The 22,332-nt window shown below is 33.9% G+C and overlaps 1 pseudogene; it reads right to left on the reverse strand.

Annotated features, from left to right (window-relative positions):
- Positions 1-453: 453 nt before the first annotated feature.
- On the reverse strand, positions 454-1,054 carry LOC115290538 (annotated as a pseudogene).
- Between the last annotated feature and the right edge of the window lie 21,278 nt (positions 1,055-22,332).

Genomic DNA, 22,332 nt, shown 5'->3' on the forward strand with positions numbered 1-22,332 from the left:
TGTAAGTAAAGGTAATATCTCCTAGAGTAATTACTAAATGAAGTTAAAATTAGCACACTGATCAGTAAACACCAGAAGAAAAATTAATAGCACTTACATTTTGGGTCCTTCTTAAATATCAAATTAGGTTAATTTTTTCAAGATTAATGCATAAAATTCATAGGTTTGGCCTCTCTGGACAAGTGTGTGTGTGTGTGTGTGTGTGTGTGTGTGTGTGTGTGTGTGTGTGCGTGTGTGTTTAAATTCATGATACAAAAAGAACTCTTGTTATTACCCATTTTGAATCATAAGCTCAAAACCCAAGAGTAAAGGATCAGCTAGAGGATTTTAAATTATTTATAAATCCAGCAGGTTCATCTGCCATAATGGCTTGGCTTCCGTCCCATAGCAGATCTCCAGTGGCAGGTCTCAGGTCTCTGTTCTCACAGAAGCCTCTTCCATCCACTGTCATTGCTAATGGTCATCAGTCATATTGAACAGGTGCCCCCAGCAGTGCCCCAAAAGCTCTGAAATAACTCTCATGTTCCAAAAACAGAGCTTTTTGCTGTCCTTTGGACCAAAAATCCATTGCATAGGCTAGCAGTTTCATGGAGATCATATTGATTCTGAGGAAACTCCCAACAAACACAATTCTGTCAATAGTCTTATTCAACACACACATCTAAGCAATAGAGCCAATGTTGTTGGTGATGGTGACCAGTGTGGCTCAGGCGAGGTCTTCCTTGCTGATGGAATCTTGTTTTTTCTTACTCATCATGTTGCCAAAGCTTAATGCTACAGGGGATCTGTGAAGGCCAAATCATTCATAGTTTCCTCTGCAAATGTCCATCACCAGCTTATCAACCTTGGTGCTGTCGCCTTTAGCTGCCATTCCCAGAGCTTCTTCAAAGGTCTCACAACCAGTCAGCAAGCAACATAGGCCTACTAGTGTTCCACCTCCAAGACTGGTCCCTGTCATTCCTTTATAGTTGTCCTTGGAGTACACTGCTAGGATGATGACACCCGAGCCCATGTTCACCAGCAACATAGGGTCCGGGTTAGCAAGGCAGTGCATATTGTAATATAGAACATGTTCTATAATATATTCTATATAATATATATAATATTTATATATTATATGATATATATTATATATTCTAACATAGAATATAGTATACAATATATATTATGTTTATATATTACATTTATATATTTATATTCATATTTCATATATATGTATTTTAAATATGAAACTTAATCAGTCAAGCCTGTATTTTATTTGAGATTTTAAAAGATAAATGTACTTTAGCAATGTTACTATACTAATTATTGACATAATATGTTTAGTTTATTAGCAATGGATTCTGGAGTCTATGGTTAATGATCGGTTATCATATCAATAACAAAAATGGGAAAATCAGAACAACTCAGTGAATTATAAGCTTATATTTATTATTATAGGATTTTAAATCAACAGTTACTGGAACCATTTAAAAGCAAATAAAAAGAAATAATACTAGTGTTATAGAAAATCTTTTGTTATTTCAAAATAGATTATAAATATATATTTTAGTTATCAAGGCAGATAACATATTGGACTTTAATAAAATTATATGACAACTGGTCTGTAAATATTCATTAATATGCTTACTTTCCAAAAACTAATTGTTAAGTGCTTTGAATTCTCAAAGGCATTTGTGTCAAGTTTTCTGCTATTGGCATGTGGCATATGGTGTTAATCAAATTTCGTCAAGGATAAATTAAAGATATTTATGGTTTACAATTATAATTTTACAAGTGTGAAACATCTGCCAGAAGCCAGGGAAAAGATCAGCGTAGGATTATGTGTAACACCACAGAAATGGAGGAGATAATTCTGGAAGTGTAAAGGAGAGAGAAGAGAAGAAAAAAGAAAAGAAAAAAGAAAAGAGGACTCTAGACTGGAACTTGAGGAGCTTCTTCCTTGTAAAATACAAGGAAAGTACAAATGGCAAATAAAGTAGGAAGAAACCCCAAGAAACAAGTGTGATTTAATCCAAGAATAAATCATGACAGAGTCATCTTCCATACTAAATAAGCCCTTGAGCAAAATGAAGACAGAAGTCTATACCAAAATGTAAACGGTGATATCCAAGATATCTTTTTCTGGGAAGGAAAAGTCTATGGAATTCCCCATAAGGGACATCAGGGAAAAATCTGATTGCTGATTAAATTCAGGACTTCCTGGACTTCCTCAGTTTCGTTCAATAGGTGAAGACACTTTAGATCCTGGCTGCACAATTAGCTGTTTGCCTACATCAAAGAGAGGAAGGAGACACATCTGTGCAAATGAAAACCAGGCCTGATAATTGACTTTTGACATAATCACTAATATATCTAATTTTATTTCTGAATTATATAACCATATTCTCTAGAAGGGAATAATTTGTACGTTGGGATAATTTCTACCTAGCAAAATGGATTAAAAATTTCAATAATTCTCAATTATGTGTAAGCTAAAATTTATACCCCTAATTTAGGAGTCAGTTTCTTTACAGCCCCGTCCTAGCTTCCACTGAAAACAGCCTATTATCCTTTACATGGATTTTGTAGCTACCAACTAATTACAAAACATGTGTATTCTTAATCAAGTTTGACACCCTTATTCCTTTTGCTAAATACCTAAACACTAGTCATTTTAATCAACATTTTAAGTTGAAGTGTAACCTTCATACAGAACAATCATACTAATGATAAATGAACTCAAAGAATTATCTCAAAATGAAGATATCATTGTAAACACCAGCCAGGTCAATAAAAAGAACATTGCCTGTATACCACAAGAGCCTGCTTATGCCCCTTTCATATCACTATCTTGTCTCCTTCCTGATAGACACAATATTAAGTTATAATTAATTTTTACCAGTTTTCAGGCTTATGTAAGTGGATTCATAGAATATATTATTATTTTGTGAGTGCCTTCTTTAACCAATGTAAATTTCATCTATGTTATACTTGAGTGGCAGTATTTTCATTTATTTTTATTTCTGTATAGTTTTTTTAATCTGATGATTGTACTTCATTTTATCCTTTCAAATTTGATGGGGGGTTGAAATTAATACTTGTATTAGTATCTATATATATGATGAGAAGGTCTGTATACATTTAAACTAAGATACACAGTTTCTAAATGATCTAACATCATTCACAGAATCAAGGGAAGGAATCCCTTGCTGAAAATCATAAAATCAACAATGTGAATACAAGAAAGCGTGATCATCATCACAAAACAATATACACAAACACACAGACATACACACACACTCTCTCTCTCTCTCTCTCTCTCACACACACACACACACACACACACACACACACACACACCCCTAATCACAATGAGCAGACTAGTAAGGAACAAAGTCATAAAGCAGACAGGACCCACATCTTGTAGGTCTTGTCTATGGTAACTGAGTTTGTATTTGAATGAGAAATGCTAAAAGATTTTTTAAACAACTTGACTGAGATATGATCAATATACAAAATGCAAGTTATAACATATGTTATCATACAAGCTAAGGATACTGACGATTTGTTTTGTGTAGCTACAGTGAAGATGAAGGGGGAAATGGATCAATTAATGAGGTATTTTTGATAAATAAGTTGGAAGGGGGAACATGTGAAGAATAAAAGAGACATTAGCCATTACTCTGAAGTTCTAAATTGAGCAACTAAGCAGACATAGCCCTTATTTTCCAAAGACTAGTCAGGGAGGTTCAGAACTGATGATGAACAAAGTAAGGGGGAAGAAAAGGTAGTGACTTCAATATAAGGAAGATTTCAAATTACTCATCTAGGAGATAACTTGGTATTTCAATCAATAGAAGAGAAAGGATATGGAAGAAAGCTATATATATATATTGCCCATGTATTAAATATTAGTTACTGTTACTATGTTAGTTTGAAACTTATAAATACATCATTTATTGTAAAACAATTCTTGGGGCACCTGGGTGGCCCAGTAGAATGGGCATCCAATTTCAGCTCAGGTCATGATCTCATGGTTCCTGAGCTCCAGCCCTGCATGGACTGGCTGCTATGAGTATGGAGCCTGCTTCAGAATTTATCCCCCTCTATCTCTGCCCCTGCCCTACTCATTCTCTTCCTCCCTCCCTCCCTCCCTCCCTCCTTCTCTCTCTCTCTCTCTCTCTCTCTCAAAAACAAATTAAAAATATTTTAAATAGTTCCACAGTGTAGCTAGTAAGAGGGCTATTAATATGGTGATATAAAAGAGCTTAAGAAATTCTCCATGACCTGTTTTTTTCACAAAATGGGAAGAGTCATGATCACAGTTTTCTGGAATGTATATTATATTTTTCTTGTCTCTTCACATGTCTTCTCCCTAGGATATCATGGTACTCTTTCATAGTAATGTTCCAGTGTGATTACTCTGCCAAAGAGATGATTGTATTGCAAATTATGAGCCATGGAAAAAGGAGTTTGTCACCAAGACAATCATGTACTGGTAACAAGGGTGAAGTACAATCTTTGTAGGAAGTACAATATCTATTATGCTATGTTTTATATCAAAGTAAGGTAGAATCACAATTCAAATATTCTGATTTTTTTCCCTTTGAAATGAATCAACTGTCAGAATATAAAGGAGTAGATTTCTAGGACATTTTCCAGTTTCCATTAAAAACTGAGACATTTTGGGTCACCTGGTGGCTCAATCAGCTAAATGTCTGACTTTGTCTCAGGTCATGATCTTATGGTTCATGGGTTTGAGCCCTGCACCAGGCTCCGTGCTGACAGCTAGCTCAGAGCCTGGAGCCTGCTTCAGATTTTGTGTCTCCTCCTCTCTCTCTGACCCTCCCCTGCTCATTCTGTCTCTCTCTCTCACACACAAATAAACAAAACATTAAAAAAACTTTTAAGTTGCCATTTAGAAAAACTTTATATATAGATTTTTAAATGGTCAGCAATAATGTGAAAATTTCCTTTACATAAATATACATTCACAATTGAATAAAATGGTAATATTGTGGCACTCCCCATCTTAACAAGTGAAACAACAGTGTCATAAACACTTTGAATTGCAATTAACAGGAGATTACATTAAATTACTGTTATTTTGTCTTTGCATTCACTGTTTCACATGAGTATACTATTTTTTATTGATTTAATGTGTTTAGTTAAGTTTTTCAGTTTCTTTAAACTTTCAGAAACCTGTCCAATGATGTATTTTTTAAGTTTTAATTAAAATTCTAGTTAGTTGACCTACAGTATTTTTTTCCGGTGTACAATATGGTGATTCAACACATCCATAAAATACCTGATGCTCATATTTTCTTGAATCAATCACCTCATTCATCATTTAGTTGACAATTCATACATTTGAACTATATTATTATCAAGTACTAGCAGTAAGTATGAATACAATAATTTGCAAACCTCATTTTTGTTCTCTGAAATAGGTTGTTAATATAATTTGGTCTCTCTCATTTTGTGTATGTGCTTAAATATATTTAGTTAATTATGGTGATAAATCAATAAATTTGATGTTAAAGCATTTTTAAAAAAAATAAGTTTTTACCTTGAATAAAGAATACAAGTTATATAAACTTGTTTTAAACTATAAGACCACTGTGAAGCATTTTGAGTGTAAATACTGTTAGCGATTATGCTTTTAATATTTACAAAATGGTAAATCACCACATTAATAGTGCAACTATATGTGTGTATGCGTGTACATCTATAAATGTGTGTGTGTGTGTGTAGCTTAAGAGTTTACAAATTACTCTCATATAGTGATAGAATATGATTTCCATCTATTAACTAATGAGCTTTCATTCTCATTCATTCCTTGTTCTATTCTGCTCCCTGTCCCTAGACCTTCTGGAACTTTTAGACTTAGGGTTTTTTTATTTTGTTTTTCCCCCCTGGCTTAGGAAAGTCACTTCAGAATGAAAGAAGCTCTTAACCTTTAATTTTTTAAACATTTATGTATTTTTGAGAGATGGAGAGAGACAGAGCAGGAGTCGGAGAAGGGCAGAGAGAGAGGGAGACAGAATCTGAAGCAGGCAGCAGGCTCTGAGCTGTCAGGACAGAGCCCGATGAGTGCCTCACACCCACAGACCATGAGATCATGACCTAAAAAGGCTCTAAACTTTTAATATTATAGAGTTAGAATCAGGAAAGTTAAGAAACTGTAGATTCTAGATAGCGAGCTGCGTATATATATTATCTAGCTATCTAGCTAAGTATCTGTAGATTCTAGATAGCTAGCTATAGCTGTGTATATATATTAGCTAGCTAGCTAGCTAGATATATACACAGAGAGAGATATCCTAAATCCCACAGAGTTTTTGTCCCCCTCCCTCTCACTAAGAGTTTTTAAAATGAGAAATTTTCTTGTCTTAGTGAAACAAAGTAGTCAAGTAAGACATCAGAACACACTAAAGCTGGAATAGGTCTCAAGAGAACTGCTCTCTGCTTCTCTAACTTGAAGCTAAGCTTTGAAATGATAGTTTATAGTTAGAACAAATAAAAGGCTAGCTATTTTGGAAACCTGCTGAACAAGGTTATGACAGTCTCATTTTCTGGTTAAGATACAGGAGAGTAGGTAAACCTCACAGAGAAGAAACTATGTCCAGGATAAAATACGAATAGCATGGGTTATGTAAGATGGTTATGTACAAAGTATAAGCAGATGAAATGAAAGCAAAGTCCCTCTAGAGCCCAGCAAGGAAAACACAGCAAGATGATCTTTCCTTTTAATTAAGAGAATATGGCACTGAAGCCAGGAAAAAGGAGAGGAATTATAGTCAGAACAGAGTGTGGTAGTGCATGCGGGAATAAAAGAAATGTGGAGACAATGTGAGAAGACAAACATCTAAGCTGATGAAAGCATGAAGGAGCAGATCTGAAGGTGGAAGACTTGGTGGATACTAACTGGAAATAAATAACAAAGAACAAGAGTCTAGGTGACCTCTTCCCACTTTGCTGTGGCATTTCAGCAACAATCATAGCGGGAGATACAGGATCCGAAGACAGACTCCAGGCTCTGAGCTAACTGTCAGCACAGAGCCCAATGTGGGGCTCGAACCCATGAACTGTGAGATCATTACCTTAGCCGAAATCACACACTTAACTGACTGAGCCACCCAGGCACCCCGTAATTGAGTTGTAAATGCCTAAGTTACATGACTTTAATCAACACTAGTTGGTTTTACCCAAAAGCTATTTCCAAACCCAGGAGAGAACAGAGAAAATGCTCACTGCTTCTCTATACAGATAATTTATTGTCCTTTGGGCTACCAGCATGATCCAACCATACTCAAAGGATTGGTGGATAGAATGTTAAGATTTCTTGAATTTGAATCAGAAAAAAAATATGTCTTTACTTTTATTAGCCCCTTATTAAAATGTAACATTTCTTCCAATTACAAATCTCAGTCATAAACTACATTAGTAAGAGCATACCATGACATTTTTTACAAATAGATGTCACAGATATTTACATACTACATTATACTTGTTGTATATATATCTCTTAAAATAATTTGTGCTTGTCACTATTTTGAAATTACAGTGTTTTATTAACATGACACTGCATCATGTTATTAAATGCATTAATACAGAAGCATATTAATTCCCACATTGCAAAAATTTTAATAGCTACATGTTATTAGAATTATTTCCCCTTTACAATCCATGTATCTTTGTATTTTTAAAAACAGTATTCTGAAAAGAAGCTCCATAAGCCTTACCACATTGCCAAAAAAAAGTCCATTGCAAGACAAAAGAAAAGTTAGAGAGGAGATGCGAGGAAGGGTGGGGAAAGGTAAGGAGAAGACTGGAATTGGGGAAGGAGAGAGGAGAGAGAGATGACGTGAGGAGCGGGAAAGTAGTGACAAGTGAAAAGATGGCATTACTGATTCTTGTGATCTTACTTTCCCTTACCTCACTTAGTACTGGCAGAAGGAGTGTCAGTGGATAATAGAACAGGTCTAAACTTTTTGCATTTGTTATGAAAAATCCTTCACTGCTGAAGCTCACACAAAGGCTTCTTAAGGAATCACTCTACATAGAGAGGCTCACTTTTTATTTTTTCTTTGAGAGAGAGATGAGAGAGAGAGGAAAAGAGAGAATGCATCAGTGGAAGAGGAGCAGGGAGAGGGAGAAAGAGAATCCCTAGCAGACTCCACAGTAATAATGCAGAGCTCAACCTGGGGCACACTCTCACCATAAGATCATGACTTCAAGTTCATGACCTGAATTGAAATCAAGAGTCCGATGCTTAACACACTGAGTCACACAGATGGTCCAGAGAAGATCACTTTACGTTTCTACAGTCTAAATGCATTTGTCACACGAGTAATGGTTAAGTGAAGGTCTGAAATGTTTATTTCAGCTCCAAATTCGTATGCCCAAGGAAGGAATCCTAATCTGCTCATCAGCATTTATAGATAAGTGTATCTACTCTTAAAATTGGGGGCTCTGTCTGCCCTGAGAACCATTTTGATTTGTTCTTTTTGCTTTCTTCCCTCTTCCTCCATATTTCCCTCCCTAGATCCTCTCTTCCTCCTCTTATTTCAAGCCTGAGCACGTTCTCTCCATCTCTCTCTCCCCCACATCCCTTCTCTCTCTCTTCCTCCTTCCTTCCCTTCCTTCCTTCCTTCATTTTTCTAAATACTATAGTCAAATTACTCTCAACAGAACCTGGGCTAATATAATTATCTAGAGAAACATTTTTTTAAATTATTAGTTTTTACATTTTATGTGTCATAAACTTCATTCTATATTATTTACTGAAAAATATCTTTTTTTATCTGATAAGGCTTGTTATAAATAGGTGTAGATATTAAAAACAAGGCCTCCAAATGTAGAGTATTTTTCTGAAAACAATCTCTAAAACAAATATGTTATATATGCAAGTTACAAATATTTTCACACACATATAGTCTTCAAATGTTTATGTAGATTCTTTAAACATACTATGAATATGGTCCTTGCAATAAAATCTAAGGTTTTTGTTCTAACAAAGTACATTTAAAGGAAATATAGAAAAATTTTATTTACATCTCTAAGTAACTACCTACCATCTGAAACATTTGCACAATAATTAATTTCTTTGTATGTTTCACTGATCTGCCACTATTAAATTCTTGAATCATGTGCTAGCAAGACATCCCCAGTGTTTATTTAAAAAATATGATAAATATAAAAGAAACATCACCATAAAATTGTTGAGGAATTTATTACAGCCTCAATCTTCCTTTAAAAAAACCCAGTCTCCTAATTTTCAAATTCAGGTTTTTATAACATATTGTTTAATAAATAACATTTTCATATTTCAGATATTTTATTAAAATTTTGTGAATTTTTCACCTCAATGTGAAGTTGTGAAAATATGTCCACATATTTTCCACAGGTTAATAAGAAGTATTTGATTTTTGCATGATTTCCTGTATCATCATCTTGGAATAATTGCAGCCCTCTTAAAATATTTAATACAGTCATTTTACCTCATTTTTTTTACCAAAGGATACTTATTTGGTGAACATATTAAGTCTGAAATCATACACATTCATATGAATGTGTATTCTGAGTGTGAATCAGCAAAACATGTGATGTCTAAAAGTAGTATCCATTATATCCCTCCATTACTGAAACATGATGCTCACCCACAGCTGAAGCTTCTTCGTGTATGCCTCTTTCTCTTGCTAGGAACTATTATTTGTTTCCATTCCTACCTTCTCTCTCCCTGCTATTTATCATTTACCATATTTTTCTTATATGGTCATTTCCTATGGGTTGTGAGTGAACATAATAGTTTTGTGACTCTTCTCTGCCAGAAAATAATTTCAAATATTGAACTTTATTACTCTCTGAGTGCAAATGTTCTTTAATTCTATTCAATGGAGTTTATGTGGATACTTAATAGGTCCCAGGCCCTGTATTTGACACATTTTTAAAAATTAAAACTATAATATTAACTTATCATCTAAAAGCTTATACATAATGATGTTTATGTTTAGAAAGGAAGCAAATACATACATACAGAAATATTACAGGTACATTTATAGAGCAAAGTACATGAAACTCAACATGGGACTTACTAGGTCCCAGGCTCTGTATTTGACACATTTTTTAAAATTAAAAATGTAATATTAAATTATCATCTAAAAGCTTATACATAATAATGTTTATGTTTAGAAGGGAAGTAAATAAATAAATAGAGAAATATTACAAGTGCATTTACAGAGCAATGTACATGAAACTCAACATGGGGATATAAACATGACTGATACCCTCCCCTCAAAATTATTTATAATGAGGAACAGGGGAACACCTGGGTGATTCAGTTGGTAAACCTTTAGACTCTTAATTTCAGCTCAGGTCAGGATCTCACTGTTTGCTTGTGGGTTTGAGTCCTGAGCCAAGTCCTGCCCTGACAGCACAGAGCATGCTTGGGCTTCTCTCAATCCCTCTCTTTCTGTCCCTCCCCTGCTCACACTTGATCTCTTGCTCTCAAAACAAATAAATTTTAAAAAATAAAATAAAATAAGAAACATAAGTTCATTTCAAATAGTGAAAAATAGATGTTGGCATTCATGTGAATGGTAAAATTTTTAAATGTTGCAAAAAATTGAGTCTATCCAGCATTCAACAAAATATAGGTTATATTTGTAAATCTATTTGTATATTTGATTCTGTATCAAAGCTTGACTCTAGTGGTGATTATGTTTGATTTCTTTTAATGTTACAATGTAAAGCCATGTTATCATTTTGAATTTCATGTTTATTATATGAAAACCATAAAGAGAACTATTTTTTCCAAAAATAATCAAGAGATAATTGTCTAAAGAACTTTTTTAACCTTTTTTCATGCATCTACCTGTTATTTTCTCTAATTTTTTCTCTTACTATGATTTTTAGCACTTCTCTAGGACCATTTTCATATACTTGATAAAACTCTATTTTGGGGCTGCATTAGTAATTTTATCTTGCAATTGATTTTCACTGTATATTTACTATAAATTCTAATATCAACAAGTAATTGATTCACAAACAGATTGATGCTATAAGTAAGGAATAAAATCCATATTTGATGTAAAAAAGATGTTTCAGAGAGGTATAATTTATTAAGGTGCATTTAATATTTAAGTATCATGACTTTTTTTTTCAATGCACAGTGGTAACTCAAGTAAGAAATCCTTGTAAAATGAGGATTAGAGAGAATAAGAAAATATTAGGATGAAGGAAAAGGAGGACAGGACATTCCAGACAGGCGGGGTAAAATAACCAAAAGCATGGATAGTATAATGTTGCGAAGCAAATTATATAAGTGCTGTTACATAATGGTTATATATGTAGTAGCATAAACATATGTATGAAGTGCTAGAGATAAAAGTAGAGGCAACTCTAACATACTAAAAAGAATGTATTGTATCATAAAAGGAATGAAAAGTCATTGAAAAGGTTCCAACAAAATGACTTAGCCAGATTGTGTTTAAGATAGAGACTTTTCTAGCAAGAAATGAGTTGACCTACTGGGGAAAAACTGGAGGAAAAAAAACAACCTAGGAAGTTACAACAAGCATTAGGAGGAGTGCTATATTAGTCAGGGTTCCATGATGCAGAAAAGGGATTAATCTACTATGCAACAAAGAAGCAAAACAAGCAGATTTATTGACTATATGTCAAAAGTTTTAAGAAAGGAAGTATTAAAGACAAATTTCTGACTAAGGAGATTAAAAATGATGAAGGCAGAAATATGGAGATGAACAGAAGAAACAGATTTGGAATAGACATTTGTAGAATCTAAAATGCTTGTGGCAAATGCATAGGCTTATACAGCAAGAAAATGAGTCTATGAGTAGAAGCACATTTGTGAAAAGTATGTTGAGGAACTGCATGTCTGTTGGTCCTTGTCTGACAGGTATTACTGTAAATAAAGAAAAGGAAATGCTAAAAGTGATTTTTAATAAGTGAGCTGAAGTAGATATATATACAAAACTTAATAAAGTAATAATACTTTGGAGAAAATAATGAGATTCTATTTTTATATAAGCTATCCAGATAATCTGAAGTATGATGATGATCCAAGATGTTTGCATGCAAAGTATGTCAATCTCAGCCCGATCTACAGATTAACATTGAAATACAAGTTGTAGTTGCATCAATGCCAATAAACAAATGTCTTAGGAAAATTGAGTAGAGAAGTGCCAGGGCAGAATTTTAAAGAGAAAAATAGAGATCGATAATGACTTTATAAAGATATATAAGGGATTCAGGAAGACCTCAGATTGAAGTATGTTAAGAGGTGAGCACAGATTTAAGAAATGATGGCTTCTAGGTCACTTAGGTGCTCAGAGGGTTAAACAGCTGACTCTTAGATTTGGCTCAGGTCATGACATCACTCATGAGCCCCTCATCAGGCTCTGGGCTGATGGTGTGGAGCCTGCTTGGGATTCTTTCTCTCTCTCTGCCCCTCCCTACTCATGCTGTCTCTCTCTCTTTCAAAATAAATAGTTATTTTTTTTAATGATGACTTCTATTTCATGCTAAGCTATTACAGGGTTCAGGGATAAGGGAAAGTTCACTTTTTGGTAGGGGGGGCGGTGGGAAGAAGGACTGAGCATCTTTCTGCATTTGCTTAAACAGCAAAATAGCAATAAATCTAAGGTACTGAAAAAGGTTTTAAATGGGATAGGTATGGATTAGACTGTGAAAACAAGTGAAGGAACTGAGAGAAGAGAGAACCTTCTGAGAAGGATGCATGTGCATGCATGTATGTGTGAGTTTGTGTCTTTAGATAATTTATTTTTAGTGCAAAAATATTGTGCCCAATGACTTTAATTTTCTTGAAGGAAGTAGGAGGTGGTTACACAGGGAAGTGCTAATATCAGCAGAAGAGTGCAGATGTGCAAACATCACTGAAATACACAAAGGGACAAAATCACTGATGAATAGTATCAAGTGTCCTACACCAACTAGAAATCACTGATCTGGAGTCATGCAGCAGTACAAGAATCTCTAAGAATTATTAACTTATTGGACAAAGAGATGGAGGGAAAACTAAAATTGATTAAACATTAGAATTTTTCAGACATTTTCCCCCTTTGTTAAGCAAACATATGTGAATGATATATACCCTAAGGTTTGCATGTAGCATCTGTAAATTAATCCAGTAAATGATATCCCTATATAGGGCTGTGCTGAATGGTAAATCAATTCTTGATTTCATTTTTCTTAGACTCACTTTGCCTTCAGAGCAAGTGCAGGAACTAGGCACTAACACCAGTAGTTAAGACCAGAAAATAGAAGTAAATCCAAGATAATAGGTAAAACTGTATTTGCTATGCTCTCAGTGGGTATCTGTCTCTGAGAAAGGCTGCTTCAAATATGCTTTCTAAAAACAGTGAATTATATAGAGTGTAGGAATCATTGGTGAAAATTCCTGCTGTTTTGTAGGAAACATGATAGAGACACAGACCTGCACAGAACCACTTTTCCAAAAATAGTGCTTTCTTCTGAGGACTTCGCCTTTACAGTGAATGTCGTTTTCTGTACAGAAGAGTAAAAATGACCAGAAGGTTTTCATATATGATTCCAAAAGTGCAAAGTAATGACATGAGAACACAGAATCAATGTTGACAAACACAAAAGCTAAAAACAAAAAACAAAACAAAACAAAAAAAGATCATTCAATTCATGCCCTCAATTTCTTTCTCTCTCATTTTCCCTCTCTCTCAAACACACACACACACACACACACAAGGTACAGTTGGAAGGAAAACCAATATTTAGATAATTTCTCTTTTATTTTAATCAGAGAAACAGCTACGAATCCTTATCAATCAATAGGCCTTTGAAATTTTTGTTTCCATCACCATGGGAATAGCTTTCCCAGTAGTTGTCTGATGATTTTATTTACAATTGCTGCTAGATGCTTCTAAAGAGAGAAAAACTATCTGATTCTTCTGTGTTTGCACACTGCTGACATAAATGGCAACAATCATTGTAGCTGTCCATATGATGATGGGGAATACAGGTTTATCCACCCAACAGTCCCTTCTCCACTGCAACATCCATGCCCGTCAGTCCTTCATTTATGACACTGCCTCAAGCGCGACTTCTATCTATCATTTCTAGAACAGAACTCTAACACTAATGTTCAGCTTCAAAAAAGGAGTATGACTCTATTGGTTATTTTATTCAGTATCTGTTTTGGTTGTTCTGATGGGTTCATATTGTTTGTTATGTATTTACTTTAAATTGCCTATCACACGATCTGTACAATTAGATGTATTTAATAGCTCCTTTTCCTCCAACTTACCATCTTTTCCGGAAGGTATTTTGAAAATTCTATTTATGTCCAACAAGTGTTCCCCTGAATGTTATTACTTAATTTTATTGGATTATGACTATCACTTGGTTTTATTTGCCTTAACACCTGAAAGTGTTATTTTTTTTTTTTGCATACGACATGTAACTCAGATAATGGAAGCATCACTAGTATCACCCTTGCTTCGAACACTATTTTCAAAATACCACTTTTCCATCATGTGGTAAAATTTCTGGTTCCATTGAGTAATATGTTATGTTTCTATTGTGTTTCCATGACCTTTATATAAAAATTATTGATTTACTTCCTGCTAACCCTCTATCCTCCTTTGATAGCTTAAGCTCTGTATCACATTCTTCCACTGTTGTAAAACTTCCCTCATTAACATATGCTATTTAAGCATACATGAAAATAGACCATCCAACAGAATTTTTCTCTTCACTCTTCTTAAACAAATCATTTCCAGTTTTGAGCTCGAATTTTTCATTGTTCAAACCATCATCTTAATCACAAACTCAAAAACAAGCTATCTTCTAATTCTACCTCTTAACATGCAGTAGGCTTATTTAAGTGCATTCTCTCCAACTGTTTGTTTGCTTCATCATGTTTTCCATCCTCTAACACACTCACATTCAGCCCATCATCAATTTCATGTATTTGGCTTTTTTTTAAGAGCTCACGTCATTGATATACTCTGGATATGCTTGGTTCTCTGACACAATATTACACTTTAATCATCTAACTTTATATCAACACTATTTAAAGGCAACCATCTGTCTTATCCATATGCAACGAGTAAGATGTTTCTAATGAAAACAAAATCACATAAATTGGAATAAAACTATGACTTAAATTGTTCATTATCAGTCTTAATTAGGCTCTACACTCTCTGGAAATATTACTATGATCAGATCCAGGAATCCTAAAGTAAAATTGTAGATGGTGTCTCACAAAAGGTTTGGTAAAAGCAAGGTCAGAGGTTCTCATGAAAGACTTGACATTCACACCTTGGGAGAGTCAAGAGACTTCACACATCCCTGTACTGGCAGAAAACCCACAGATCTAAAAATGCTGAGAGGTCTTGCATTGCAGTGGGGAACTTTTTTGAGATTGCTGTTCCTATTAATATTAGGTATCCATTTTATCACTTTAATTGACAACATGCGTTAAACGTAGATAAAGTCTCCCCCAGATGTCCACATCTTAATATCTGGAACCAGAAAATATGTTGTCTTACATAGCAAAAGGGACTCTGTAGATGGTATTAAGTTATGAACACAGAAGCTGGGAAATTATTTTGTATTATTCAAAGAGTTAAATCTACTCACATTATAATTGGGTCATTATAAAGGGAGGCTATTCTCTGGCTGAGTGCAGAATCATAAACAGATGTGACTATGGAAGAATGGTCACAGAGAGGCATTGTTACTGCTTTTGACAGTGTAAGAAAGAGTGTAGGTAGCCTCTAGAATTTGGAAAGACCCCGCAATTAGACCCTCCAAAAAGGAACCTGGGCCTGCCAACACTTTGATTTTAGCCCACTGAGACCCATGCCAGATTTCTACAGAAATGTAAACCAATAAACTTGTGTTTTTTTAAGCTACTAAATTTTTGGTAGTTTCATAGCAGAATGAAAAACTACTAAACGTAAAAATGAATTAAACCCAAAATAGTGATTTTAGATCTGATTAACAACATTACATTGGCTTAATCACTACTAAATTTTCTGAATATATAATTTCTGTACAGACACAAATTAGGCAACCCTTATATGACACCCATGATTTTAATGTCTACATCACTTCCATTTAAATTCACACTTTATGCAGTCAAAACTTGACTGTGATGCTTAAATGAAGACATGCTTTCATTGCTATGGTTTTTTGAAGTGTCTTAATGTCTGGAATTGAATTTTATCTATTTCTATATTTTATAACTGTCCTAGCTGTTTGTGATATTTTTTATTCTTTCACATATTTTAAGAATAATTTATCAAGTTTCTTAATATATAATCAAATGAAATGTTTATTAAATAAAATTGAGTTTTAAAATTAATTGAAAAAAACAGAATGCTTATAATATCTCATCTCATTCAATGTCATAGTTGTATGTTTCATTTATCTAAAGTTTTCCTTATCCAATACTTAAAAATGTTTTAGTATTTACCAAATGGAGGTCATATGAATGTTTTGGTTCTAGATTCTTATGTTTTTATTGGTATAATAGACAGTATATTTATATATCAAAACGTATCAGGGAAGCATAACCAGTATGAGTAATGTAAGATTTGTCACAGATATGAACTCTTACAAAATAGTAGGGGCTGACTGAAAAGTTTCTGGGTGGCTGTTGCTTCTGCTTATAGCATTGGGTTTGAAGACTCTCTAGTCAGCCAAGACAGCAGCTGACAGCAGCTGAAGGAAGGCTGAATGTCAAAAAGGGAAGAAGAAAACAAACTAACAACCATGAAGACAAAGTAGAAGCAAAAAAGATGACAGAACTCACAAGGAAGAGAAAGAACATTCTTGAAAGAATGAACCTGCACGTGTCTCTCAATGACAGGAGAAATGCAAGAACCACTAATATTCGTTGCTACAGAGCTGGAGATGCCCATGCACCTGTCTAAGACTTGTAGAATCTACAGAAGGATATTCAGGGGTAGCTGAAATATCTGTGCAGGGTGGCTACTCCACATCGATAAGGTAATTTACCACATCATTGACAATGTGCTTGTGCTATCACTGTGTTTGTACTGACACCAAATTTCAGAGCATAAAAGGTAGTTTCTGCTTTACATGAACCTCCCAAGTCTCATGCTAATTTCTGTCATGGCTGACTCATATTCTGGACCTGAAGAGGAATTTTTCAAAATATTATTCCAATGTTGGTAAGTTGGTAGAATATACATCTACCAGTGTATCTACAGTATCTAATTTTTAAAGATTACATTATATTGACTCCTTAATGATAAAGTAAAATAATATTGTTTTTAAATTTCTCTTACAGGTATTATATTTTTGAACTATCTTATTGATTGTATTCCTAAAAATAAATTTAAGTTTGTTTACTTTTGAGAAAGAGACAGAGAAAGTCAGTGGGGGAGGGGGACAGAGAGAAGGAGGGAGAGAATCCCAAGCAGGCTCCTTGCTGTCAGCATGGAGACCAATGTGGGGCTCAAATCCACCAACCATGCCATTATGGCCTAAACTGAAACCAAGAGTTGGATGTTTAACCAACTGAGCCACCCTGGTGCTCCTCTTATTAATTTTAAAGAAATTGATTCTATACCTGGTTTTACAGACATGTTTCAAATAATAATTAACTTTTCTCTTATCCAAAGACCCTTATTATTTTTGCTTTTCTTTTCTTATGACATTGGCCAGGAACTTTAAGTATTACAAACTAGCCAGGACTTTTAAGCATTGATCAGGATGTTAACTAATCGTGATAGCAGCAATCTTTATCTTATTCTAAAACTTAAAGGGGATAGATATTAAGGGTTTTAAGATCGGAAACAATCCTAGATTATTTGGTAGCCCTAAATGTAATTGCAAGAATCCTTATAAAAGAAACCCAGAGGAAGTTTTAAGTATAGAAGAGAGAAAAAAAAAGTAATGCAATGTTGGGGGTAATTGGAGTAATAAATTAATAAACCTTGAAGAACAAGAATGGCCTACAAACAGTATAATGGAGTGAGCTAATTCTCTCAGAACCTACAAAAGGAACCAGCTCTATTGATGCCTTGATATCTGTTAAATGAAATTAATTTGGGCTTCTGGTCTCCGGAAATGTAAGACAAAAAATATGTGGGTTTTTAAAAATTTATTTTTGAGAAACAGAGAAAGACAGTACAAGCAGGGGATGGGCAGAGAGAGAGGGAGATACAGAATCTGAAGCAGGCTCCAAGCTCTGACCTAGCTGTCAACACAGAGCCCAATGTGGGGCTCAAACCCATAAACTGTGAGATCATGACCTGAGCCGGAGCCAGACACTTAACCCACTGAGCCACCCAGGTGCCCCAAAATATGTGTTTTTTAAAGCTATTCCATTTGCTCAATTTCTTACAGCAGCAGTAGGAAACTAATGTAGATACTGCTGCGAGGAAACTAACAAAATGGCAAGGCACAGAATCGTACAAAATCGCAGGTATGTTGTGCCAAAGAGCAGAGACCGAAGTCGAGTTAGAAAATCCAACTGGAGCAGTGTAAAAGGCAAATCCAGATTTCCAGTACCACAAACTGGTGAAAGCTAATGGGAGAGAGTATTAGTGATAGACTGAAAGAGTAAGTCAAAAGAAACCCTTGAGTTGAGGGACAGGTAGATACAGGGGCAATTTAGTTTGAAAATGGTTTCCTCTTAAATCTGAGGTCTTTGTCAGATACAGCTGAGAAGAAGCCTATTACCCTTTGTAAAAGACCAAGTGGAGACCAACATTTCCTGATCCCTCGCATATTTGAGACAACTGAAATTAACATATATTTCAAATATATGAAACATATAATTAGATCATTATGCAATCTATACTTAAATAGTGAAAGAAATTACTTTTAAAATATGAGTTATTTTTTAAAACACTATTATTTTTAAATATTAAGAATTAGAGCATTAAACTTTATCCCTAGTAATGAAAAAAAATTGAAACACATTAAAGTAACATAAATTTTGAGATGAAAGATTTGGAGACATGAAGATAGACCTTTACTCTTTAGGCTTCAACTCTGCTCTTTAGTAGATATGTATAAGTTAATCTTCAGGGGAGAAAACAATTAAAAACTTTCAATTAATGAGAACTCTCAAAGTAATGCCTTGACTGGGCATTTGGTAGTTGAAATACATGGACTTCCACAAGGTCATAAGAAAAACTTGAAATTTTATGCTACTGATTGTGTCTGATTGTGTTTATTCAGCTTCTCAAAGATGAGTGCCTAGAGCCATTTCAATATCTAGCAGAAACTTCCTACAACTTTTCTTAAAAAATTATTTTAGCTTGAAAGTCAATTTAAGTGTTTAGAATCATGACAATAAATCTTCTGTAAATGTTTAAATTGATAATTTTTCAAGAATAGATCATAAAATGTACATATATATAAAAGCACATATTCACACTTGGAGTCAGAATTTTTTTTAAAGTAATACAATCTTCAGCTGCAGATACAGACATTAAAATATTCTAAAGCCTGAGAAAAATTGATCATTTTAGCTATCTTATAGAATGAAAAGTCAATCAATCACAGTCCAACTGATAAAAAAGCCCTCTGAGTTCATCTTTAAAATATATATCAGATACCAGAAAGACCTTATTTCAAACTCCAAAAAGATGAGGTTAAGAGTAGCCTTTTTTTTTTTTTGGTCTCAATTGAATGACCAAAGTGCTCAGTGGGGTTTCTCCTCTCTGGTTGGGCAGGGACTCTGAGGACCCTCAGCCAAGCACAGCTTCTCATTCAGTTCTCATCTCTCTGCTGGAAGCAATGTCTACTTAGCCATGTGTGAGAATATGATTTTACTTTGTTTTTAAAACAGTCCCTTAACAGATAGAATTGGTTGGATTACAGTCTTCACGTTTTTTGTTTCTGAGCTTAGTGCAGGGGCATTTAAAAATCACTTAAGTGTCTCATTTTATACATGATATAAAATGTGACTAATCTATGCAGACAAAGCAAATGTCATAGCCTAATAGAATATAATTTCAGAAAAAAAGAATGTAAAAAAATGACAAGATGTTCTCTAAGAGAGTAAATAAAGTACTATAATTTCCTCTGATAGAATGAGGCACCTGGGATTTTTTATTTTAATCAACATGAAATTATCTGAAAGTCTCAACTACTGGTACTTTAATTCTAATTATTCAATCCATAATAATAAATTTAATAAACTAAATTTATAAATAGATTCCAGTTGTCTTCAATATTCCGATGCTGTTTGCAGTTTGTAAAATCTTCAAAGAACTTTTAAATTAAAACATGAAGTGTAAAATCTATCACTCAGTTACACTTTTTAAATAGAACTACCAAACCACATTTTCAGAGTCTCCACAACAGGTATTTATCTTAATCATTATATTTTTATTCCAAATACAGATATTATCTTTAAAAAGATATCATTAATATGTATATGATTTATACCATCTCTATATTTTATTCTAAACCTTTCCAGGGTTAAAAAAATAATAATTATATTATTAAGGATATTAATAATATAATTATAATACTCCAAGTAAATTAAAATTAACAAAAACAAATTGAGGTTAACAGCTCAGGTTACTAAGGTTATTTATTTGCCAGATAATTTTTATTCAGGGTGATAACTGTCATTATACAAATACACACATGCAGAGTGTCCCATTTTTTATTGTGTTAGTTAAGCTGTGACCATGACTGTGGTCTTACTGTTCATGTCCCTGTGCCCAAGTTATATTAGTATCTTATGTCTTTGAGCTAGGGAGATAAACATATCTAAATCTCTCCCTACACACCCACACATACGAAAATAATATTTACCAACCTTTACTATCTAGACAAATTTTATATTTTCCAGTGTTAGAATTTAAAGATTCCTATTGGGCCCTAGTTTTGGTAAAATTACATTGGATTTTATATCCTTACACAATTCTGCAGCAACCTGTTTCTATTTTAAGATTTCATTAAAATAATGTCTCCCTCACCTACCCTCTACCTCTCTTTTTCTTTCATTTTCTATTATTAGAGGCCACAATTCTTACTTGTATCAAAATTACATCTAAATGATTTCTGAATATTTACCAAGGATCTGTCTGGATCTGAAGTTATAGATCTGTATCACTACAATAAAATATTTCAGAAAGCCACACCCTAATATGAATTTATTTTCTTATTTTGATAGGACTTCTTTTCATCTGATTTTTAATTTCATTTGTACTAATTTCAAAGAGAAAACTGAATTTTATTAGTTTAATTGTGTCTACATAAATATATGTTCATATATTCCATGATCCCATCTAAATAATTTCAAGGTCAAGGGTTAAATGAATGAAACTATAGAGATTAAAAAATACAATAAAAATTCTAATATAGGGTATTCTTTCCAAAAATCTCCAAAATATTAATTTGTACTAACAATCTTTTAATTTTCTCCCTAGTCACAAAGAGAGAGAAGGTGGGTCATGTAAATAGAAATGAAAATTCCTGTTTTGTACTGATAGATGCAGGGAAGGCAAGATTTTCCCTCCACCTTTTTTAATTTTTGGTTGGACCTGAAAACTAAATTGACATAAGATAGAGTAACAGGGAAACAACATGCAAATTTAAGTGTTATGTGACACAAGAGTCCTCATAAGGAAATAAAGACCCAAAAGGTGGAAAAATCAAAATCCTTTTATACTAGGTTGAACACAGAGAGGCAGTTTTGAAAAAGTAACAACTCTGTGGGGAATCTAAAGAAGAAAATAATTATTTTAACAAGGTCTATTTGTACAAAATTTTCTCTGGTCTCTTCCTCCCTGTCAAAGAATGTTTCTTTTCTCCTGATACAGGGAGTATATCTTTCACATGGAGTTTTTTTCTCCTGTTTTCAGAAAGAAAAAGGAAGTAGAATGAAATTCCATCTACTGATTCGAAAGTGCTGTGTTTTCAAAATAACCCTTATCCCAAATTGGAATATTCTGGGGTAGAATATTCCGCCATCTTTCATAGGCTAACTGGAGAAAGTGATTCCACATCTGAACACCTGAATAGCCACCTCCATCCTGAAGCTTCACACAGCACTTCTTAGGAAGTTTGCTAGAAGTAGTGTGGAGTAAAGGAAAAACAAGATAAAATATCTCCATTGTTTGTGACTATTTATTAGACTGAGTCCACCAAGGAAAACATTAAACAATATATGCCACACCCCAAGTAGGCCAGGAGGTGATTTATAAAGTAGAAAAAAACAAGGAGCTGACTGGAACAAAATCTTTTCATGTGAAAATTTGAGGCGAGTGAATAAAACTTTCTCCCAAACTTCCATGTACTACAAGACACAGGTTTCTTTAAAGGGTTGTTAAACAT

The sequence above is a fragment of the Suricata suricatta genome, chromosome 4, assembly GCF_006229205.1.
Source record: "Suricata suricatta isolate VVHF042 chromosome 4, meerkat_22Aug2017_6uvM2_HiC, whole genome shotgun sequence".
In the NCBI taxonomy this organism is placed as follows: Eukaryota; Metazoa; Chordata; class Mammalia; order Carnivora; family Herpestidae; genus Suricata; species Suricata suricatta.